Below are 22291 nucleotides of genomic sequence, written 5' to 3'. Positions count from 1 at the left end.
CACCTGCGGCTTCTATCGCGCCGCGTACCTCTACTGTAGCTATGCACCTGCGGCTTCTGTCGCGCCGCGTATCTTTACTGTGCCTTCGCACCTGGACCTTCTATCGCGCTGCGTACCCACACACTGCGCCTTCTTCTGCTGTGCGTACCCACGCACTACGCCTTCCTCTGCTGTGCGTACCCACGCACTGCGCCTTCCTCTTCTCTGCGTACCCACGCACTTGCACAGTTAATTACCTGCGTACCTCTGATTAGGGCCAAATTGGCAGTCCACCAGTGTGCCACAGATAGTCAGATGCCCAGATCTGATCATGCGCCCGAGAGATCACACTTCATAGATTCACTTTCAACTTCACTTTTATATAGATCAAGCTTTTAAACCGATAACCCAATATTTCAGATCTTAAGATATTCAATTTTCAAAAGATGCATTAGCCAAGTGATCTCCTTCCCTATTTATAGTCAAGCCCTTATTCACACCATGGGGCAAAACCATCAATAACCAATACAAGGGATCCAAACCGGGGCTAAATTAGATCCTATACCATGGGCCAAAACCATAGAATCAAGAACGGCAGGCTAAATACCACATGCCAAACATAAGAAACCCCACGTGAGCACGCTTCTCTGCCTTGAAGTGAGTGAACTGGGGGTATGCACCTCATGAACGGGTAACCTGCGGGTATGAACGCACTTCCTGGCCGGCATACCTGCGGGTACGCACCTTTTGAACCATTCACCTGCGTACCTCTTAATTTCCAACATTTTGAGAGCCTGATCAGAGCATTGCCACTTGAGAGTGTCGCCATCAAGTACAACATATGTAACATAGAGCCATACCAGAATCATAATGCCAACAAACCGGTGGTCGATGAAGTTCCGTTGCGCTGCTCCAGCTTCCGTTTCCTTCTCCTAATGAGTAATCAACCTGAAACAAAGCAAGGAAATACAACAAGGCACATAACCGGATACAATAAAGAACTATTTACCCATAAAGTCAAGAAATCATGAGCTATCTAGTACATTGCATACGAGACATAGGAAAACATCATTGATTGTATTAAATATGAAAATATAGTAAGCTTACAACCCAGGTCTTGACATCACAAGCCTTCTCAGGAGGGTCCAACCAGCATGTTCCTCAAGCATTCACCCTTGAAGATGGGTCTCCCAATACAAGTCTCTCTCACTCACAAGTTTCACACAAGATCAAAAGCACTTCACAACCTTCCTCAAGCTCTCAAACAATCCCACACTTGTCACACCATCTACCTATCAAGCTCACAACACTATCAGCAACACTCCAAAGACTAAGAATTCCAAACTAGCAAAAACTACCAAAAAACTAGCAGCACATAGCAATGGTGAGAGCTTAAATAGGAGAAGGAGTCTCCATGAATGGTGGGAAGATGAGCTTATCTCCAAGGAAGGTAGCACAAATGACGGAACAGCCATGCCAGAGAAGGGAGGGCGACATAAACAAGGCCAACAACCAGGTCTGGAGTCATCTGGAAGCCCGACTGTTAGAACAAACTCGCCCAAATTGGATCATCGCGAGTACATAACTGTTCTGGAGCGCTGACATCGCTACTACATAACGGAGAAGGTCATGTCATCACGATAAAATAAAAGCAACAGTCGCGCTGTCTCATGAAATTCGACCATCGCGGGAATCACGTGTACTTCCGCGATGGCAGCGCGTATGGTCTGTTTTGGAGTGCTTATCAGCGCGTTTATTTGTAAAACAGCCGCGATGATGTAGCAACTTCGGCAAAGTGGGTCATTTGGCAACATCAGAGAGCATGAGCATGAATGACTTTGGACTCATGACACAGTAGGAAGACTGAGATGAAGACAGTGACAAATTACTGTGTAACAGATGCCCCCTAAAGTATGAAGCCCGAGAGAGTGGGAGGGGTGAAATGCTTTATGAAACTGACTGAACTGGAACACCATCTGGAAGAACCTGCACGCAAGTACAACTGATATCTCTGATAATGAATTACATGTAGTCTAGGTATGGGCGTAGCCATCCAAAAGACATACGAAATAGGTCTGTGGTATGGACGCAACCACCCAGCTAATGAGACCATGATGATAATAAAAGTATGGTCGCAGCCATCCATGAAGATTCAGGTATGGTCGCAGCCATCCATCAATGAGTCATGTAATCATAAATCCAATCCACGCAGCCCGAACATGTGTAAGCTAAGTTCGGGGTCTTGAACCCATCCGATCATAGTACAAATCCTAACATGCGAATAGAGATGCTGAGGTCGAGCATGATAGAATATCGCTTGATTACCGGTCAATGATGAAAACCGTTAACAAGCACGAGAGAAACCACCAATAATGCTAATGGCTCTCAAGGTACTGTCTAGCACAATCCACGAAGTGTGAAAAAGGAGTTGAAGTCGAACACTCGTGGAATCACCCAATCGACGACCAATGATGAAATTCAACCGTCAGGTGCGAAGAACTTGCCATTGAGGCATGCAAGCTCTAAGGTACCAAAGGGGATCTCTAGGTCAATCTCCTGGATAATGAGCTGATGTCGATAGGAGACAACCCGTCGCAGGAGGGCCATAATGTTTCCCCCATCAACGACACGAGATAAGGAACAAGTGGTAGATGGCGAAGCAGAGTACCAGAGGAGAAGGCGAGGGTGTAAACTGCAGAAGGATTATACTCTTGAACATATCGGCGACACGACTCCGAAAGGGGATGTGGCAGCATTCAGGCATCAATGGATCAGAGGCATGAAGGAGACGGCATGAATGAGGCTAGAATGATAACCCAAACCCGCGGAAGGCCAAATGACGATGTATGGATGTCCCAACCCGACAAAAAGCAAAAGTGTCGATGTTCAAGAGTGACTAGCTGCCATAGACAATCAATGATAAACCTGTTGTTAAATCCAACCTAGTAATAGTTTAACGAGCCCTAGGAAGGAGAAGCTCGAGCCTCGTCATGGTGACGAGTCCAATTTCGTCAGGGTTTAACGATTCCGACATAGGTGAAACTCGAAGTCTTTTTCATGTTTAGAGAGTTTGAAAAAGACACGAAAAAGAAAACTCCAGGGGGGTCCTTTTTCGTAAAGTTGTGTCTCTCGAGCCCGAAAAAGTATAAAACAATACTCGAAATAACCGCTCGACCATTATGATCGAGGAGTACTTTTCGTAAGTAGTAACTTCGACTCGAAAAAGTAAAAAAACGGTCAAAAGCACGTCGTTTTGTAACCAATAACGAGTCTAAAACGACAGAAACCCGGCGATCTTTTTATGTTTTAAATGGTCGAAAAAAGAGCTTAAAGGCAACCGCCTCTTGTTTCTTTTAATGAGTCAAGAGGAAAACTCGGCCATCTTTTCATCTTTAAATGGTCGGAAAAGAGCTAAAAGTAGACCTCCATTTTTATTTTCTTTAACGAGTCAAAAAGGGAAAAATACTAGGCAATCATTTCGTTTTTACAAGTCAGAAAAGAGCTTAAAGGAGACTCATCCTAGAGGAACGAGTGGTATAAAGGGTAGCAACTGGTTCCGGCAATGGTGGAACTGCTCAAAACATGTAATGGTTAAGAGGCTGGCTAATAAAACCACTCATCTTTGCAGTTCCTCAGGAAAGGAAAAACAACCAAGTGAAAGCATATGATCGGCCAAAGAGATGGTGGCAATGGAATGAAACAACCAAGGCTCATCTAGCAGAATTTAGCTTATAAAAACGGCAATCACAAGATGTAAATTGGCTATGGGTTCATTTTTACACAAGCTTGAACCATAGAGAACTCTGCTTGGATTTGGTTTCATGTTTACACAAGCTTGAAACAAAGAACTATGCTTGTTATAAGTTTGCATGCCCCCAGCATAATGACGCAAATCAAGGTACATGCCCCCCAAGTTTCATTGCATTCAACGAGGTGGATGGAATGAAGGTTCACTTTCGAGATCTTGGAAAGACTCGACTTGGATTTTACGAGATCTTAATCAAATACTCGATTTGGAAAGGGAGTTGTTTCATTTTTTAATGAGGTTGACACAGTGAAAGAACTATCCTCATAACCCTTGTTTCATTTTTTAAATGAGCTTGACACAAGATCAGGAACTATGCTCGAGACTCCTAGTTTCATTTTTTAACGAGGTTAAGATAGGAACAAAACCATCCTCGGACACCTTGTTTCATTTTTTAACGAGGTTGACACAAGATGAGAACTGTCCTTGGACACCTTGTTTCATTTTTTAACGAGGTCGACACAAGATAAGAAATGTCCTCGGGACTCCATGTTTCATTTTTTAACGAGGTTGGCACAAGATCAAAACTATCCTCGGTACTCCTTGTTTCATTTTTTAACGAGCTTGACACAAGACAAGGAACTGTGCTCCATGATCCTTGTTTCAGTTTTTAACGAGGTTGAAACAGGAACAAACTATCCTCGTATTCCTTGTTTCATTTTTTAACGAGGTTGAGACAAGAACAAATTGTCCTCGGGACTCCTTGTTTCATTTTTTAACGAGGTTGACACAAGATAAAAACTATCCTCGTAACCCTTGTTTCATTTTTTAACGAGCGTGATACAAGATCAGGAACTATGCTCGACCAGACCCAGTTTCATTTTTTAAGGAGCTTGACATAGGAAAGTGAACTATGCTCCGACCAGACCAAACCTAGTTTCATTTTTTAAGGAGCTTGACATAGGAAAGGAACTATGTTCCGAACTAACTTCATCATAATGAACAGGAAGTCGTCACTTCCAAGAATGGCACTCCCGGTGGAAGGACAACATCTTGGAAGTCAGGACCCAATGCCCCCAGGACATTATGCACGACAGCATCATCATGGGATACAGGCACGGGGTAAGTAGCCACGTAGTTTACCTGCGGTGGGGCAGACGCAACTGGTGGATAAAAACCAGGAGCGGGTGGCAGCTGCACAGGAGGCACCAGGGGACTAAAGAACGATAATTGATCTATAGTCACGATCCTTCCATCGTGTGGAAAACAAACCACACGGAAAAGTGAAGAAACAAGGGCCCCCATGGCATAAACATAGTCACGACCAAGGAGAAGACTGAAATCCAAAACACCTTGGGTAACCAGCACGTCTATATAGACGGTTTTGCCTCCCAAAGTAATGGGAAATTTTGGGAGGACTCCTAGAGATGGACAGGCTCCTCCATTGAAGGCCAACAGATTCTGCGTGACGGCCCAAGCTGCGGGGAACCTAAAGCTTGCCAAGTAGTGTACGGCATAAGACTGACAGACGCACCTTCATCCAGAACAGTGCCAGGTACTGCCTTAGCACAGGCATGTACTGTAATCTAGAAAGGCACATTGGATGGAAGGCGGTCAGGTAATTCCAATCGAAGGAAGTGACCAGACTACTTGGTGGGGGAATCGTATGATTGCCCCCATGCTCTAAAGGAACCGAAGGAGGACTTTCGGGAGCAGCTGGGATAGGAGAGTCATTTCTGGACTCAGGAGAATCTGAGGAGACGAGAAGAACATGGGCATGATGCTCTTCCGAAACAGAGTGATCGATGGGTGGTGAGCTCGAGTCGACACTCTTTTCAACCAATGGTTGGTCTGGAACAGGCTTGGCACAGCCTGGTTCAGGAAGAGGAGCCTGGACAAGAGAAGAATCTAAGTCAATCTCTTTGTCAACAAGGAGGGGGTCAGAAGAGAGCCTCTGTTAACCAACAGGAAGTTGGGGTGAAGAAGCTGTAAGACTTTCCAAGACAGCGGAAGCTTTATCCATGAGCGGACAAAGGTGAAGGGGATGGTTACCTTCACATAGCCTACAGGGGATTCGAATCTTCCCTTTCTCCTTACCATTGTGAGTCGATAAGGTAGCATCGCCATGAGCTTCAGAGGACGATGAGGGGCGGGCCGGATCGCGAGACCATACTTCTAAGATCCTGGGAATGCTAGGACAATCACGAAGAAGATGGTCACCCTTGCATAACCTACAAGGAAACTTGACCTTCCGTGGAGGAGCAGAAGTTGGCCCGACTTGAGTTGTACTTTTAACCTCTCGCTTAGGAGACTTCTTCTTCTTCGTCTTCTTCTTCTTCTTCTTAGCCACCTGGTTACTTGAATCCAGACTTTCACCAGGTGAAGTAGAAGATGAGGATGCAGAAATAGGCGAAGAAGGGGAGAGGTCCACCTTAGAATCAACATGATGTTTTTCGGGTGGAGGAACTGATTGACAAGTAGTTGAGACGGTAGGGACCAGAGAGGTTGAAAACAACCAAACAGTTAACCCAGGAAGGGACAACGTTGCCATGTAAGGAGCACCAACATTTCCAAAAGGAGGGAAATGACCAGGATTCCCATCAGAGGGGATGCCTGGGTTGGTAAACTCTGGAAAAGTTGCCATCACAAACGAGAAAGAACCCTACTCAAACTAACGCAAACAAGATCTAACCGGGTAAATGTGAATCGTGGCCGAATAAATTTTAAGACACAAGGACATAACTTGACCTTTTCATCTTTAAAGAGTCGAGAAAAGGACAAAAAGATGACTCTAGTCGCCTTCGAATGTTTAATGAGCCTGAAGTGACAAGTGCTCAGATGGACCTTTTCTTTTAGGGAGTCCAAAAAGGAACGAAAGTGACTACTCTGGAGAGCTAGGCAAAAGGGTTTACCAAACAAATCTGTAAAACTGCATATACACCTTGGCAGTCATATGAAAACCAAGGACTTTTCGTACAGCAGTCAATCTTCCCGAATGTTGTGTTCGGTGCGTTACGGCTTGTAAGGCGGAAAACACGGCTTCCTATGGATAAAGGATGATAACCTAGTGGGGTCTCCCCATATACTCGATGGTACGTGGGAGCTCAAATCCGTACTAGACCACTATTGCGTCACGAAAGGAGGAATCACCCAACCTTGAGTGAAACAAAAGTGACTAGGTTTAACGACGCCGAAGCACGTCTCTAGCCTAGACCTCTAAATGTGTGCGTTATGTTCCAATGCGTTGTTAGATTTATTCAATTCATTTTAAAGTTGATCTTGGATTACGTTTCAGTTTTCGGGCCTTACCGTATGTATATTCAAATCTTAGGATGCAGCTAGAATGAATGAAGTATCCTTTTTCTTCGATGAACACCTACCTACGGGAGGGTAGAGAGATCATTTCCAAACCAAGAAAACCAAGGAAACACACAATCACTCAATGCAAGCAGGAATCAATCCCTAGAATGCATGGATACTACTAATGAGAGATCAAAACATTCGCTTTTCAATATGCAACTTTGAAATGCAAATTTTCTTTCACTTTCGTATGCTAAATGAGATGCAATTTTTGATTTTGATGCTTTTAATCTAAATAAATCAGTAAGCAACAAACAAATGTGGAAAACCGGTTGCCCCCAAACAATTGTAATCTATGCCCGGGTAGTGAAGAGAAATCGAAACAATGCCAAGATTGATTCAACAACGATCACTAGATAATCAACCAAAAGTAAGCAAAGGGGAAGGCTCAATCACACCAACAGCAAGCAACAAACGAATCTTTGCAAACAAGCAACCAAGCAAAGCTGATCCAACAAACTTGGAATAATAAAACTAGGTCACAAAGCAGAAAAGCAAGATTCGCTCGACAAGACTCACAAGAGAGTGCTTCAACCTCTAGACAGTGAGAAACAAGTCATAAACCAAGTGAGAACAGCAAGGGGATAGCAAGACTAACAGATTCAGGAGGTAGAATTGAAGAAATTCAATTCTATAGGAATCAACGCGGGTAATACATAGCAACAAGGCGCTGATAAAGAACAACGCATAGCAACAATGCGATGTCAGCGTGGAAGTACACGCCCCTTCCGCGATGGTCTGATAAATAGAACCGTCGCGACTGTTAGGTGTAATAACGCGATGAACAAGACATTACAAAAAGGGTGGCACAATGACAGCACGACTGTTTAATTAAAAAACGCGATGATGTTCAAAAACAGCCACATTCGAGCCAAAAACTCCCAAACCAAAACAGTCAATCTTTAAACAAATAAAGCATCTCCCAGACCGAGCCAGGAAACCCAGAAACAAACAACTAATCACCAAAGTTTTGAAAAAAGACCAAAACAAAAAATCAAGGCAAGAGTGAAAAAAAAGGGACAAAGGCCAACTCCCCAGCGGAGTCGCCAATTTGTGAGGCAGGAAAGTGTTCCCTCTACGGACAAAGGCAACCCCTCTAGCCCTAGAGTGGGTCTAGTCACAAACAAGGACAAATCAACAACAATTCTCCTTAAATAGTTCAAGTTAGAGGCCTACCTCAACCAGTGGTCGATGAAGTTCCGTTGCGCTGCTCCAGCTTCCATTTCCTTCTCCTAATGAGTAATCAACCTGAAACAAAGCAAGGAAATACAACAAGGCACATAACTGGATACAACAAAGAACTATTTACCCATAAAGTCAAGAAATCATGAGCTATCTAGTACATTGCATACGAGACATAGGAAAACATCATTGATTGTATTAAATATGAAAATAGAGTAAGCTTACAACCCAGGTCTTGACATCACAAGCCTTCTCAGGAGGGTCCAACCAACATGTTCCTCAAGCATTCACCCTTGAAGATGGGTCTCCCAATACAAGTCTCTCTCACTCACAAGTTTCACACAAGATCAAAAGCACTTCACAACCTTCCTCAAGCTCTCAAACAATCCCACACTTGTCACACCATCTACCTATCAAGCTCACAACACTATCAGCAACACTCCAAATACTAAGAATTCCAAACTAGCAAAAACTACCAAAAAACTAGCAGCACATAGCAATGGTGAGAGCTTAAATAGGAGAAGGAGTCTCCATGAATGGTGGGAAGATGAGCTTATCTCCAAGGAAGGTAGCACAAATAATGGAACAGCCATGCCAGAGAAGGGAGGGCGACATAAACAAGGCCAACAACCAGGTCTGGAGTCATTTGGAAGCCCGACTGTTAGAACAAACTCGCCCAAACTGGATCATCGCGAGTACATAACTGCTCTGGAGCGCTGACATCGCTACTACATAATGGAGAAGGTCATGTCATCGCGATAAAATAAAAGCAACAGTCGTGTTGTCTCATGAAATTCAACCATCGCGGGAATCACGTGTACTTCCGCGATGGCAGCGCGTATGGTCTGTTTTGGAGCGCTTATCAGCGTGTTTATTTGTAAAACAGTCGCGATGATGTAGAAACTTTAGGAAAGTGGGTCATTTGGCAACATTAGAGAGCATGAGCATGAATGACTTTGGACTCATGACACAATAGGAAGACTGAGATGAAGACAGTGACAAATTACTGTGTAACACCTGTGATAAAATCCATTGAAACCTTCTCCCAACGTTGGCTTGGAATGGATAAAGGTTGTAATAGACCCGGTGTCTTAATTGTTTCAACTTTATTTTGTTGGAAAACCAAACATTCCGCCACAAACTTTTGAATATCTGATTTAAGACCATCCCAAAAAAATTCCTTCTTAACCCTGTGGTAAGTTTTTAAAAATCCTGAGTGCCCTCCTAAGGGAGAAGTGTGCAATTCCATAAGGATCTTTTGTTTTAGCTGGGAATTCTTACAGAGGTATAAGCGATCTTTGTACCATAACGAATCGTTTTTCCAGCTAAATGTATCAGACATACTGGAATCTTGTTGTAACTTTCGAATAAGTGCCTACACTTCTTCTTCATTCTTCCATTCCTCCCTTGCTTCGTTTATCCAATTTGGTTGGATAATAGAAATGGCACACAACAATGCTTCCACATCCTCATCCTTTCTTGAGAGTGCATCTACCACCACATTTTGCTTCCCTTTTTTGTAGATGATTTCAAAGTCATAACCCAACATCTTTGTGACCCACTTTTGTTGCTCTTCAGAGGATAATCTTTGTTCTAAAAAGTATTTAAGGCTATCATGATCCGTTTTTACCTTGAAGTGTCTTCCCATTAGGTAGGGTCGCCATTTCTTAAGTGCATGGAGTATTGCCAACATTTCCTTCTCATAAATAGCTTTGTGTAAAAATTCTCCCTTGATTGGACGACTTTCAAAAGCAATGGGTCTTTCATATTGCATTAAAACAGCACCAATTCCATTTCCTAAAGCATCACATTCCACAATAAAGGTTTTTTTGAAGTCCGGTGTAGCTAAGACCAGTGCTTGGCACATTGCCTCTTTAAGATGTTCGAATGCCTTTGTTGCTTCTGGAGTCCATGAAAATGCATCTTTCTTCAATAATGTTGTTAGAGGTGCCGCTATTCTCCCATAATTCTTAACAAACTTGCGATAATACCCTGTCAACCCGAGAAATCCTCGCAGATGCTTTATGGATGTGGGAATTTTCCATTCCTTAATGGCTTTAATTTTGCTAGGGTCTACCTTAACTCCTTCATGAGATACAATATGACCCAGATATTCCACCTCTTGTACTCCAAAGAAACATTTGGATCTTTTTGCATATAATTGTTTCTCCTCCAATAGTTGTAGCACATTTTCAACATGTTCAACATGATCCTTCCAAGACTTGCTGTAGATTAGTATATCATCAAAAAATACTAACACAAATTTTCTAAGGAATGGTTTAAAAATTGAATTCATCAAACCTTGAAATGTTGAAGGTGCATTGGTAAGGCCAAAAGGCATGACCAAAAATTCATAATGACTCTCATGAGTTCTAAATGTTGTTTTCAGAATATCTTCAATCTTCATTATGATTTGATGATATCCTGAACGAAGATCCAACTTGGTGAAGTAAATTGATCCATGCAATTCATCCAGTAATTCATCAATGACAGGAATGGGAAACTTATCTTTAATAGTGAGCTTGTTGAGCTCCCTATAATCCAGACACATGCGCCATGATCCATCCTTCTTGTGCACCAATACGACTGGAGCAGAGAAAGAACTTTGACTTGGTTGAATTATACCAGCCTCTAGCATTTCTGCAACCATACGTTGAATTTCACTCTTTTGGGAATAGGGATATTTGTACGGCCTGATGTTTGGAGGAATACTTCCTGGAATCAAATGAATAGCATGATCATGATCACGAATAGATGGGAGACCTTTGGGAGTCTCAAATACCTTTGAATGATTGTCCAAGACTTTTTGGAGATCTGGAGAAATAGATGATTCCACTGTGGACACATCTAGCGAACATAAATGTGCAATTACACCTCTTTGTTCCTTTTTTAGAATCTTTGTCATACCGTTAGAGCTGATTATCTTTCCTGGTTTCCCTGCAATACCCCTTAATTCAACTTCCTTTCCTTACACAAAAAATTTCATGAAAAGTTCTTGAAAATTAAAAGCTATTGTACCTAAGGATTGTAGTCATTGGACTCCTAGTACAACATCAGCACCTCCCATTGGAATGGAAAGCATTATGCTAGTCAATACATATTCTCCCATGGATAGCTTGATATTATGGCACTTTCTCGAGCAATTTATTGTTCCTCCATTTGCAACCATCACTTGACACTCTGGTGCTGGATATAAGAATCAATTCAATTCTCTTGCTACCTTACAATGAATAAAATTGTGGGTACTTCCTGAATCAATCAACACTATTACCTTTTTCTTCTTGATTTGTCCTTCTATCTTGATGGTTTGAGGAGTGGTAATTCCCGCCAATGCATTACAAGATATGGTCAGATTCATTTCTTCTTTATCTAGGCTTTGTTCCTGGGGTATATCCTCTTCTTTTGACCTTTCTTGCTCCTTTTCTTCTTCCTCTTCACAATCTATGTAGAATAATTTCTTCTCAGCACACTTATGACCTTTAGTGTATTTGCTATCACAATTGTAACAAAGCCCTTTTGCTCTTTTTTCTTCCAATTTTTGTGGTGTCAACCTTATAGGTTGTGGAAGACTAGCGGCAACAACACTTCTGTCTTTATAGTTGTGAGTGGTATGCTTCCTGGTTGCCATAATTTTGCTTTCCATTTTTCTTGCTAACCTGAATGCCTTCTCTAATGAATCAGGTTCCCAAAGGCGAACATCATGTTGGATATTATCCTTTAAAGACCCTATGAACACATCAATCCTATGCTCCTCTGGAATATCTTTTACCTTTATGTTCAATTTTTGGAACTCCTCAATGTGCTCCATTATTGAACCCTTTTGTTTGAGACTTATCAATTGGCTAAAAAAAGTGTTTCTTTTTGTATCCTCATAATGTGCTATCAATTCTTCCATAAAAATTGCCCAAGTGATAAATTGTTTACGAGATCAAAGCCATTGATACCATACAAACTGATTTGGTTCCAAATATAAAGTTGCAATACGTGCCTTTTGTGTGTTTTTCACATTATTGAGATCGAAAAATTGCTCCATCTGTAATATCCATGTTGCGGGATCCTTGCCATCAAACTTCCTCATATCGATTTTTGGAATATGGTGGGTCTTTGATTCAACATTAGAGTCTATGGAATCATGATTAACATTTCTTTTGTTCTCATCATGAGTTTCCTTTACTACCATTTCACCATTAGTGACCCTTTCTTGTAGCAGCTTATTCATATTTATCTTCAATTCTTCCATGTCTGTCTTCAAATCTATCCTCAAATCATCCATCTTAGCTTCCACGTCATTCATCTTAGCTTCTACACCTTTCTTTAAACAATCCATCTTAGCTTCTACGCCTTTCTTTAAACCATCCATCTTAGATTCTGTTCCTTTTTGTGCAAGGGACAGTTGTTGCACTTGGTCTTGTAATTTTTATATATCATGTTGTATTTCTTCCTCTTCTTCATGAGTCATGCTAGAGCCTTCAGGTTCCTTACTAGGTGTTTTCATTTTCTTTCCTCGGGGCATCAGTTACCGATAATAATGCTCTACTATGCCCTTTGAATTCCTTCAAAATAAATTTTCAAACCAAGCTTAAGCAAAAATTTAAGAAAATCTACACACCTTTTACCTTTTTTCACTTTGTAGGAGCTCGATATTGCCTCTGATGTATCTTTGTACTTTCTAATCATCTAGATCTGAATTTGTGACCTGCAGTAGCCATCTATGTCCTCTTTCCAATGCCACAAGTCTGACCCAAATTGGATTCTCCAAGTAAGAGTTATGTGAAATCTCCCACAGTGACTTGATTATAGACTAGTTCAGTAGAGCAAACTTGTACGACGTGCCACGAGTCACTGTTTCGACCTTTCGATCTGAAAAATGCATACAAGAAACTACAATCCGTCCTATTTCTGTACCTTCTTACGAAATTTCAATCTGATCCCCAGAGGTTAAGTTATGACGCTTTTCCCCAGGTCACCGGTTTGGAATTTAATTCAGGAGTCTCCAAAAAGACCAACTTCCTCAGATCGTATCTCCTCAAATATAGCGCGAACAGCTATGAAATTCGGATCTGAGGTTCAGCATGATTTCTTCTCAAATGGGTTTTTTTTGCAACTTCTGAAACATCGCCAAAAAAATTTATAGTGAAAATGCCACGATGACCTGTTTGGAGTAGCGAAACCTTAGAATCCAAAGCTCTGATACCAAATGTTATGAAACCAGCTCAAGAAAAAGATAGAAAGATAGATCAACGCCTTAGAATTCAACCTCTTCGAGGGGGAAACCTCCTTTACATTACATAAATGAACAATTCTTGGATGATTAAAATGACAAAACCTCCTTTCTATATATAGGAGTGTAAGGAGTCACAATATAACCTATCCGACCTAACAATAATAATATAAAGCCACAAAAATAACAATAGAGGGATTCTATGGGGCACAGTAATAACAATATGGGGATAATAGGGGCACAAAAATATTAATAAGGGGTACAACTACAATAGAATGGGGTAATCAATAGTATTATAGGGACCCAACAGAATGAACAAGACGTTGATGGAAAGGGCAAGAAGCATGCTCAGTGGTGCCGTGTTAGGACAGGAATTTTGGGTAGAGGCAGTGGATACTGCATGTTACCTGGTCAACAGGTCACCTTCATCAATGTTGGAGGATAAGACTCCACAAGAGGTATGGACTGGTAAGAAACCCTCTCTTTCACATCTAAGGGTATTTGGATGTGATGCATATGTACATGTTCCAAAGGAAAAAAGAACCAAGTTGGATAGTAAATCTGAAAAGTGCATCTTTATTTGGTATAAAGATGGTTTACAGGGTTATAAGCTTTGGAACCCAGTAACAAGGAAGGTTATGTACAGCCGATATGTGGTGTTCAGAGAGGCGAAAGATGTTATTAAACATGAATTCCAACCAAAGGAAGTTGAGAAGATAGAGTTTGAGCTAAAGGAGGAAGAATCAAACTCTACAGCAGAGGAGGAATCAGAAGATGAGCCACAAACTCCGGCTGTGAGAAGATCAGTTTGAGAAAGAAGGCAGCCAGAAAGGTATAGTCCATCTACTTTCTATTCAAATTTTGCTTTGTCTGTTACTGATGATGATGCCAGAACTATGAAGGAAGCAGTGGATTCAGAGGATGGAAAACTCTGGAAAGAGGCCATGGTTAATGAAATGGCATCTTTGCACAAAAATGAGGCTTGGGATTTGGTGGAGTTGTCGGTTGGAAGGAAACCCATTGGAAACAAATGGGTGTTCAAAAAGAAGACAAATGCAGAAGGAAAAGTGGAGAAATACAAAGCTCGGTTGGTAGCAAAAGGTTATTCCCAGGTGCCGGGAATTGATTTTGGTGATATTTTTTCTCCTGTTGCCAAGGTAACTTCTATTAGATTACTTTTATCTGTTGTTGTTGCTTTTGATTATGAGGTAGAACAGATGGATGTGAAGACAACATTTCTTCACGGGGATCTGGAAGAGGAGATCTACATGAAGCAACCTGAAGGCTTTGCGGTGAAGGGTAAGAAAGAACTGGTATGCAAGTTAAAGAAGTCTCTGTATGCGTTAAAACAATCACCAAAGATGTGGTATCAGAAATTTGATACATTTATACGGGGACTTGGCTTCACCAGAAGCAAAGCAGATCATTGTGTGTATTTTATATTAATTGGTGACCGTGTTATTTATCTGGTCTTGTATGTGGATGATATGTTGTTGGTTGGAAATGACAAAAAAATTATCTAGGATTTGAAGACCCAATTGTCCTCGAAATTCGACATGAAATATTTTGGTGCTGCAAACTATATTTTGGGCATGGAAATTAAAAGCGATCGTACAAAGAGGAAGCTCTGGTTAAACCAGAGGAAGTTTGTCGAGATAATACTGCAGAGGTTTAATATGTAGGATAGTAAACCGGTGAAGGTTCCTATTCCTCTAGGTGTGAGGTTATCTGTTGAACAGTGTCCCAAGACACAAGAAGAGGAAGAGGACATGTCTTGTGTTCCATATGCAAGTGAATTCGGTAGCCCGATGTATGCAATGGTCTGTACTAGACCAGACATTGCACATGCAGTGGGAGTATTAAGCAGGTTTAGGTCAAAACCAGGGAAGGAGCACTGGACAACAGTGAAGCGGGTTTCCAGGTATTTGCGTGGCACTAGTGATTATGGTTTGTGCTACCATGGAAGACCAGGATTGGACAGAATTTTGGATATTCATGTCTTTGTTGATGCAGACTGGGCTAGAGATCTGGATTAGAGAAGATCTACAAGTGGGTATGTGTTTAACCTATTTGGAGGTGCAGTCAGTTGGATGAGTAAGAAACAATCTGTAGTGGCACTATCAACTACAGAGGCAGAATACATGGCAGCGACTCATGCATGCAAGGAAGCAGTTTGGTTGCAGAGATTGTGTTCAAGTATGGGGTTAGTACAGGAAACTATAAGGGTAGACTGTGACAGCCAAAGTGCAATTTTCTTGGCAAAGAACCCCGCATATCATTCAAAGACAAAGCACATTGATGTTCAGTATCACTTTGTGAGGGATATGATAGAAGACAAAAAGGTGTTGCTGGTAAAGGTGGACACTTTGAAGAATACTGCAGATGCATTGACAAAATCTGTGAGCTCTAAGAAGTTCTCTTGGTGTAGAGAAACAATGGGCATTTCAGGGCTGGAAAAATGACTAAGCTCTCTTGTGGCCCCCTGTGGAAAGAAAACAACAAGTGGGAGAATGTTGGGTTGTGTTATATTCTTTCCATGACTAGCCCATGTAGTTAACCGAGGGGTTAGAGGGGGGGTAGAGCACCCCCTTCGTTGCGCCGATTGTGTAGCAAGGGGGGGTCATAGGGGGTTTGAGGTGTACCCGTAACCCCACTTTATGGGGTCCGGGGCAGTGCCTCGGAAAATTTTGGTTTTGGACCCTATGTTAGGTTAGGCAGACCTACCTATGGTTTTGTGCATGATTTTCGCACATGTTTTTTGGACGCAATGGTTTTCGGTCCATGGTATTGGATGCTTCGGCATGTATAAATATGTATTATAAATTTGAAAGGAATATAATGAAAAATCAAGCTGGTAGTCCCGGTTTTGGGATCCAGGGGAAATCTCTGTGTATATGTGTTTTATGTGTTATGCTCTCGCATTGTTTATTTTCTGTGTTTTAGAATTTGTATGCAGGTAATTTTTGTACGGGGTTAAAACCTACAATACAATTGAATCTTTTATTAAAATCAGACAATGACTCCCCATTTTCTCTTTTCAGGTTGCCAAACTCAGTATGGTAGTATATTAGATATTTCTTATCTCCCCAGTGCTTTAAAAACACATCGTCTAATGCCTCAATGACTGCCATAGACCTAGGGATCAGTTCTCTGAACCACTTTCTAGCCTCTCCATCAAGGCTTTGAACAAATACTCTCATCCACACATCATCTTCACTGATATCTAGGTTATCAGCATAGCTATAAAAAGACTCAAGGTGTTCTTCAGTTGTTACTCCCTCTGTACTAGTGAACTTAGGCATGTATTTCTAATATTCTCCTGCAGGCATGGCATTCAAAGGAATAAGCAGGACCAGGGGTCCATACCTAGCAGCTATGATTCTTTCCATTTTGGTAGGTGCTTGTGGGCCTGCCATGACTAGGGTAGAGGGAAGGATACTAGCAGTTTGAAAGGTAGGGAGTTGAGAAATGACTGACAGGGCTAAAGGAAAATGATGGACTGGAAGGGAGGCTTTCTTTGGACTGAGATCCAAAGGGGAACTTATTGAACAAGGAGCTTTATGAATCTCTGGGAGTATTTCTTTACTGATAGTGCTAGGCTCTATATTTTCAACCTGTGCATGCTCAGTTACAAGCCTTTCTTGCAGAGATACATAAGATTGTTTAGGATTACCTGATCCTGATGCTCCTTTTCATGATATCTTGCTTTGCTTGACAATCTTCTCAAGGTCAGGCACTAGGTCAATTGGTGATTTCAGAGGATTTCTCCGAGTATGTCTCACAAACTATGCCAAAACTGTAATGTGGAGTCACCAAGAGGTTTGGCCTCTAATAGAGTCACCAGATAGATGATTACAACCAAAAATGTGTCCAGACTTTGTCTATCATCAAAGCTAGATCTGTGTCGTTCTTCAAGGGAAGCTAAGCTTCAATCTCCTCTCCCCGACAACAGTGCCAATTATGTTAGGATTCCAAGAAACTCTCCTAGGTTGTAGCTCGGAGATGCCTGGTAACATATCAATTCAACTATTGTTACAGGTTTAATGGAAGGAATGATGGTTTGGTTCAAGTTAGATAACCACTTTCACTCTGTTTCACTCCAGACATGCATGAACACCCTCAAAGTACAAGGCTTTAGATTGCCATTGCTCACAGTTTAGATATAAGGTGAATATGAGGAATACTAACCACACTAGCAGATGCACAAGACCATGTGATGGCCGGTTGCAACTAGTAAAGAAACCTATAAATCTAATCTATTAATGCAAAGAAAGGATGACATCTCTCCTGCATTAGATAGAAAGAAACCTTATTAACCTAATCATTGATGCAATCAATATTTTAACACAGAGATAAGATGACAGTTGTCTAGTGTTAAATGCCAAGAGCTCAAAAACACAGCATATCAGGCACAAGCTTAGAACAAGAAGAAAGTGGACAATGAGCAGTTAACTGCAAAAGAAGCTTGTATTAGCTGAAAATGAAGATGAGACGCTGCAAGTGACAAAATGTCTACAGCCTCCATAAGTTCAAACTTACATCAAATGCCAACCCCCATTACCTCTTACTTCTGGATATTTATAAATTTACAATACTAGGGCACTTGGCCATTCAAGTATGGAGGGGTCATAATTGACCGCCCACTGCATTTAACCACCTAATGGAGTCTCTGAACGTTTTTTCTTGCTTCAGTGGGTGAATCCGATCTGTTCAGGTGTTGTGCCATCCTTTTAGGTTGTTGGAGTGCTCGTACCAGTGGAGTCCATGACTGATAAATTCAATTACAGGGTTGTGCTTGTCCTTCTCTCCTTTCGGCCATGCTTACTGTTAAATATGGTTGTTGGGGGTCTGATTGTGACTAATGATGGCAGAGCTGGTCATCTCCTTCTTCGGGCAATAGAATGGTCGGAGGACGTGGAATGCATGGGTAGGTGGACGATTTGGGTGAGCGAGAAGAATGACTGTCGGATTGGGGAAATAAACAGCATAGATGGCTTCGACGGAGGCTTTTAGTCGAGGTGAGAGTGGGGTGAATTGGAGCCGTTGGATCTTCAGCGAACGGATCGGACGGTCATCGGGTGACGAAACTGCACGGATGTTTAACGGGCGGGGCGGTTTGGTCGGGCGGTAAAGGTTTTCATCGCACCGCTTTCGGGCGCTAAGTGGTAAATGCCCAGGGTCGAGCGATTCCACTCAGTGATCGACACGTAGCAGCAGATGAGAGAGAAAAACCGCTCTCATCGCGCGCTATCGCTCGATCAAATTGCCAGCGCGATGAGAGCAAAGACCGTCAGATCTCAGTGGAGATGATCTGACGGTGGAGAGTGGTAGAGCGGGTCGCCTTTATCGGGTGCAACGGGAGCCATTGGATCGGCAGGGAAGATCAACGGCGGGGATGCAATGAGGGTTTTATGAGCGCACGAGGGCATATGGGTATGGTTTTATGGTTTATTTGGGGTTTTACACTTGGGGCTAAGGTTAAGAAGGGGGTTACTTTGTCGGGTTTAGGAGGCAAATAGGGAAACGGAGGTGGTTGAGAGTAAGTGGGGTAGAAGGAAAAGGTAAAATGACCCATGAGGGGCCCCTTTGAAGACACCACCAATCAGGCCGAGCGTTTCTCTGACATTAGAAAGTTAGCGCTGCATAGCAGGGCTAACAAGAACTTATTCCCAGCCAAAGTATCCAAGACTTGGTCAATGAATGGTAACAGAAAATGGTTTTTCTGCATTTCCTAATTTAATTCTCTGTAATCAACACATATCCGCCATTTACCATTTTTCTTAGGAACCATCACCAGTGGTGTTACACTAAAAAATGTCACCATGACTACTTACAGTTAGTATGGCTCAAATCAACAGTCATGCTACCCTCTTAGGCAAGTCTTATGCCTCTGCTATCCATCTCAAACTCAAAGAAGAGAGAAAGTCTTGTAAAAAATGTGTTTATCTCTGGGGTCGCAGGTTCTCTCTAGCCTTACCTGCGAGGACGCTCACAATGTTCACAAAAGTTGCGTCCATGGACGCTCTGTATGTTAAGGGACAGGTGCGTCCTTCTGTAAAAGGCAAAATGCGCGAGTTTCATCTTAAAAAAGTTACTTGTGGTTACTTCTAGAACTTTCTAGAGGTCGGTTTGATGAAATGGATGCGCCTCCAGTTGGTTCATGTATCCCTATTAAGGAGGAACTTATCCCATCAATAAGGGAGCTATCCCACCCAAAGAGGGGGATTATCCCATTGATGGTGGACCTGAATAACCTCTTTACAGCACTATAAATAAAGACATTGAGCCAGAGGGAGGAGAGGTTGAAGCTATACATTTTCTTTGGGTAAATGCTGCAGGAATTAGGACTCCCATTTAGAACCTTGTGAGGAGAGATTGTCTTTGCTTGATTCTACTTGGAAGTGGGTGAGCTTTGTCAAAGTAGAGGAAAACCCTTGATGGACCCTGGGAGGAACTTGCACAACACCAAGGCCAGGTTGTAAGAGTTTCTTTGTTTCGTTATTAATACAAACTGGTTCATTTTTCTCAATAGCTTGTGTTAATGAGTTATTTCATGTGTTCCTTGGTCTGCATGTTGAATATATGTTTTATTATATGAGATGCAAGTGCTTGGTAATTGTTTGATTGTTTGTGGTTGCAGGAATTGATGTGAAGGAGGAGCTCATCCGGATCAGTAAGGACGGACTACAACAACAGCGTTTTGGAATAAGGTAAGCCTAAACATTTGTAGTTTTCATGTTTTAAAAGGTGTATTTAGAGAAAGATCGCTCCATTTTGTCTTGTTTGTCGCTAGAGAGTTTAGACTCCTAGGGAGGTCAGTTGTGTCCGCACAAACGACTTTTTCCGCCACGACAAATTGGCGACTCCGCTGGGAAATCCATTAATGTGAAAGTCTTTTCCTTTGTGTGAACTTTGCTCTGAGAAAATCATTTTTATTTTCTGGTTTTTGACTGTGAGAATTAGTATTTGGGTGGCTTAGCTTTATATTTAGTTAGATTTGGTTTTTCTTAACTTTTCCAGAAGGACGCACCCTCTGAGTACTGCACAGTGCGTCTGTGGACGCGCTGTTGCCGTTTGCACAGAGCGGGCCCGCGCCTGTTCTAACGGGTTGCCTGCGTCTTCCTGTAAAAATTTAGGAAAACTCCATTTTTGCTTTAATTGCTTTTAGATTTTGGTTTTTCTTAGTGTTTTCTGCCCAGATCCTTTAGTACCCTGTCAAAAAATTTTCACCTGAACTTGTTTCATTAGCATTCCTGCTTTTAGCTTTCATCAATTGGGTGTTTTGAGTCTCTTTTTTGAGAAATTATTAATTTGATTTCCTTTGGTCATTACTTGGAGGTTTCTCTCAGTCTTAAATTGTGTATGATTGTTAATCGCCTTTGAGTGTTTTTATGTTTTGATCTTTGGAACTCTCACCCAATTTTCTCGACTTGCACTTGATTGGTTCTTAGATTACATTAGAATCATCTTGTGTTTGAGAATTCTCTTACATAGATCACATTTGCATAATTAGAGTTCTCAGTTTCAGAATATGAATGAAAAATGTGCATAGATTACATTTGCATACTTTTCATGTGAATTGTGCATAGATTACAATTGCATAGTTTACATTCTGAAAAATCAATCGTAGATTTAGATCAGCTTTCTTTGATTTGAATTTACACAAAAATAAAAATAAAAATTGGTTTGGAATTGATTTGCATTAGTTTTTCTTGATGAAATTAGTGCATTAGAGAATTTGTTAAATTTTCTCTTAATGATCAATTTTTTGCATTGTTGGAAGTGAATGGAAACTCTCTCCTTACTCTAGTTAGGATTCATCGAATTGAAAGGATTGCATTATCATATTCGATTGCATTCAGTTGAGTCGGGTCATAACACCATTGGTTTCATCTCCATTTACCCATTTGAGTAATAACAGCCTTAATAACACAACGCTTAATTAAAATTCATCTAGTAATTTTTACATTTCTAGGGCTCTGAAACACCAACATAGCTTAGGCTAGGGTCTTGGAGTAGGTGAGTACTTAACTCTCCAAGACTACAAAACCAAACAGATAGTTTATCTTGAGTAGAATAAATCCAATTGTTTCAATTGCACTCTGGGAAAGCTCCTCTTAAAGGAGAAGCACGAGCTCGTGTCCGAACCAGTGAGGGGATCATTCCCCCCTCGTTGGGAACGACGCCAGACAGTACGTATTACAAACGGTAAACCTCGGATTAACCATTGTCGAGGAGCCGGGGGTCACTTATCGGTAAACCTTGGATTACTGTCAAGGAGCCGGTAAGGGGATTGAGCTTGTTACTCTGCCCTTGCGTGCTGTCGGAGTTTAGACTGTTCCCCCAGGTGTAATTGTTGTGATTGGTAACTTTAGTGACCATAATCTTTAGGGTTCTACCGAGGTGACGGTGGAGGGAAGGTCCCACTGTACCTGGAGCAGACGTCGGTTATACTCACTTGGATTTTCCGGGGGGTTCACTTCACTTCGAGACGGTTAAAGTGGATGAACTTGTGCCGGTCTATTCATTAAGCAGGTTGCCGGGGTAACTGTTCCACCCGCCATTTCTGTACTGAATTCTGCGAGGTTGGGCTTCATCACCAACTAGTGTTTTCGGTCCGGAGAGCTTACTGTTTGTGTGTGGTTTGACTCCTAGATTTGATAGCGCGTGTTAATTTGTTTGTTTTTACTTTTAGAGACCATAGGTGTGAATTGTGAATTTTAGTTGTTAAGTGTGAATTGTGAATTGTTAATTTTAGTTATAAATTGTTAATAAAATTCACTGAAGTTGAATATAATGGCAAA

The 22291-nt window shown here is 41.7% G+C and overlaps 1 pseudogene; it reads left to right on the top strand.

Moving 5' to 3' along the window:
• The window catches only part of LOC149255317 (uncharacterized), a 62812-nt pseudogene extending 44312 nt beyond the window's left edge, over positions 1–18500 (top strand).
• Positions 18501–22291: the final 3791 nt, after the last annotated feature.

The sequence above is a fragment of the Pinus tabuliformis genome, chromosome 7 (assembly GCF_031772625.1).
Source record: "Pinus tabuliformis cultivar Carrire ecotype Pingquan chromosome 7, CPIR1, whole genome shotgun sequence".
Lineage (NCBI taxonomy): Eukaryota > Viridiplantae > Streptophyta > Pinopsida > Pinales > Pinaceae > Pinus > Pinus tabuliformis.
This window is presented reverse-complemented; position numbering and strand designations above follow the sequence as displayed.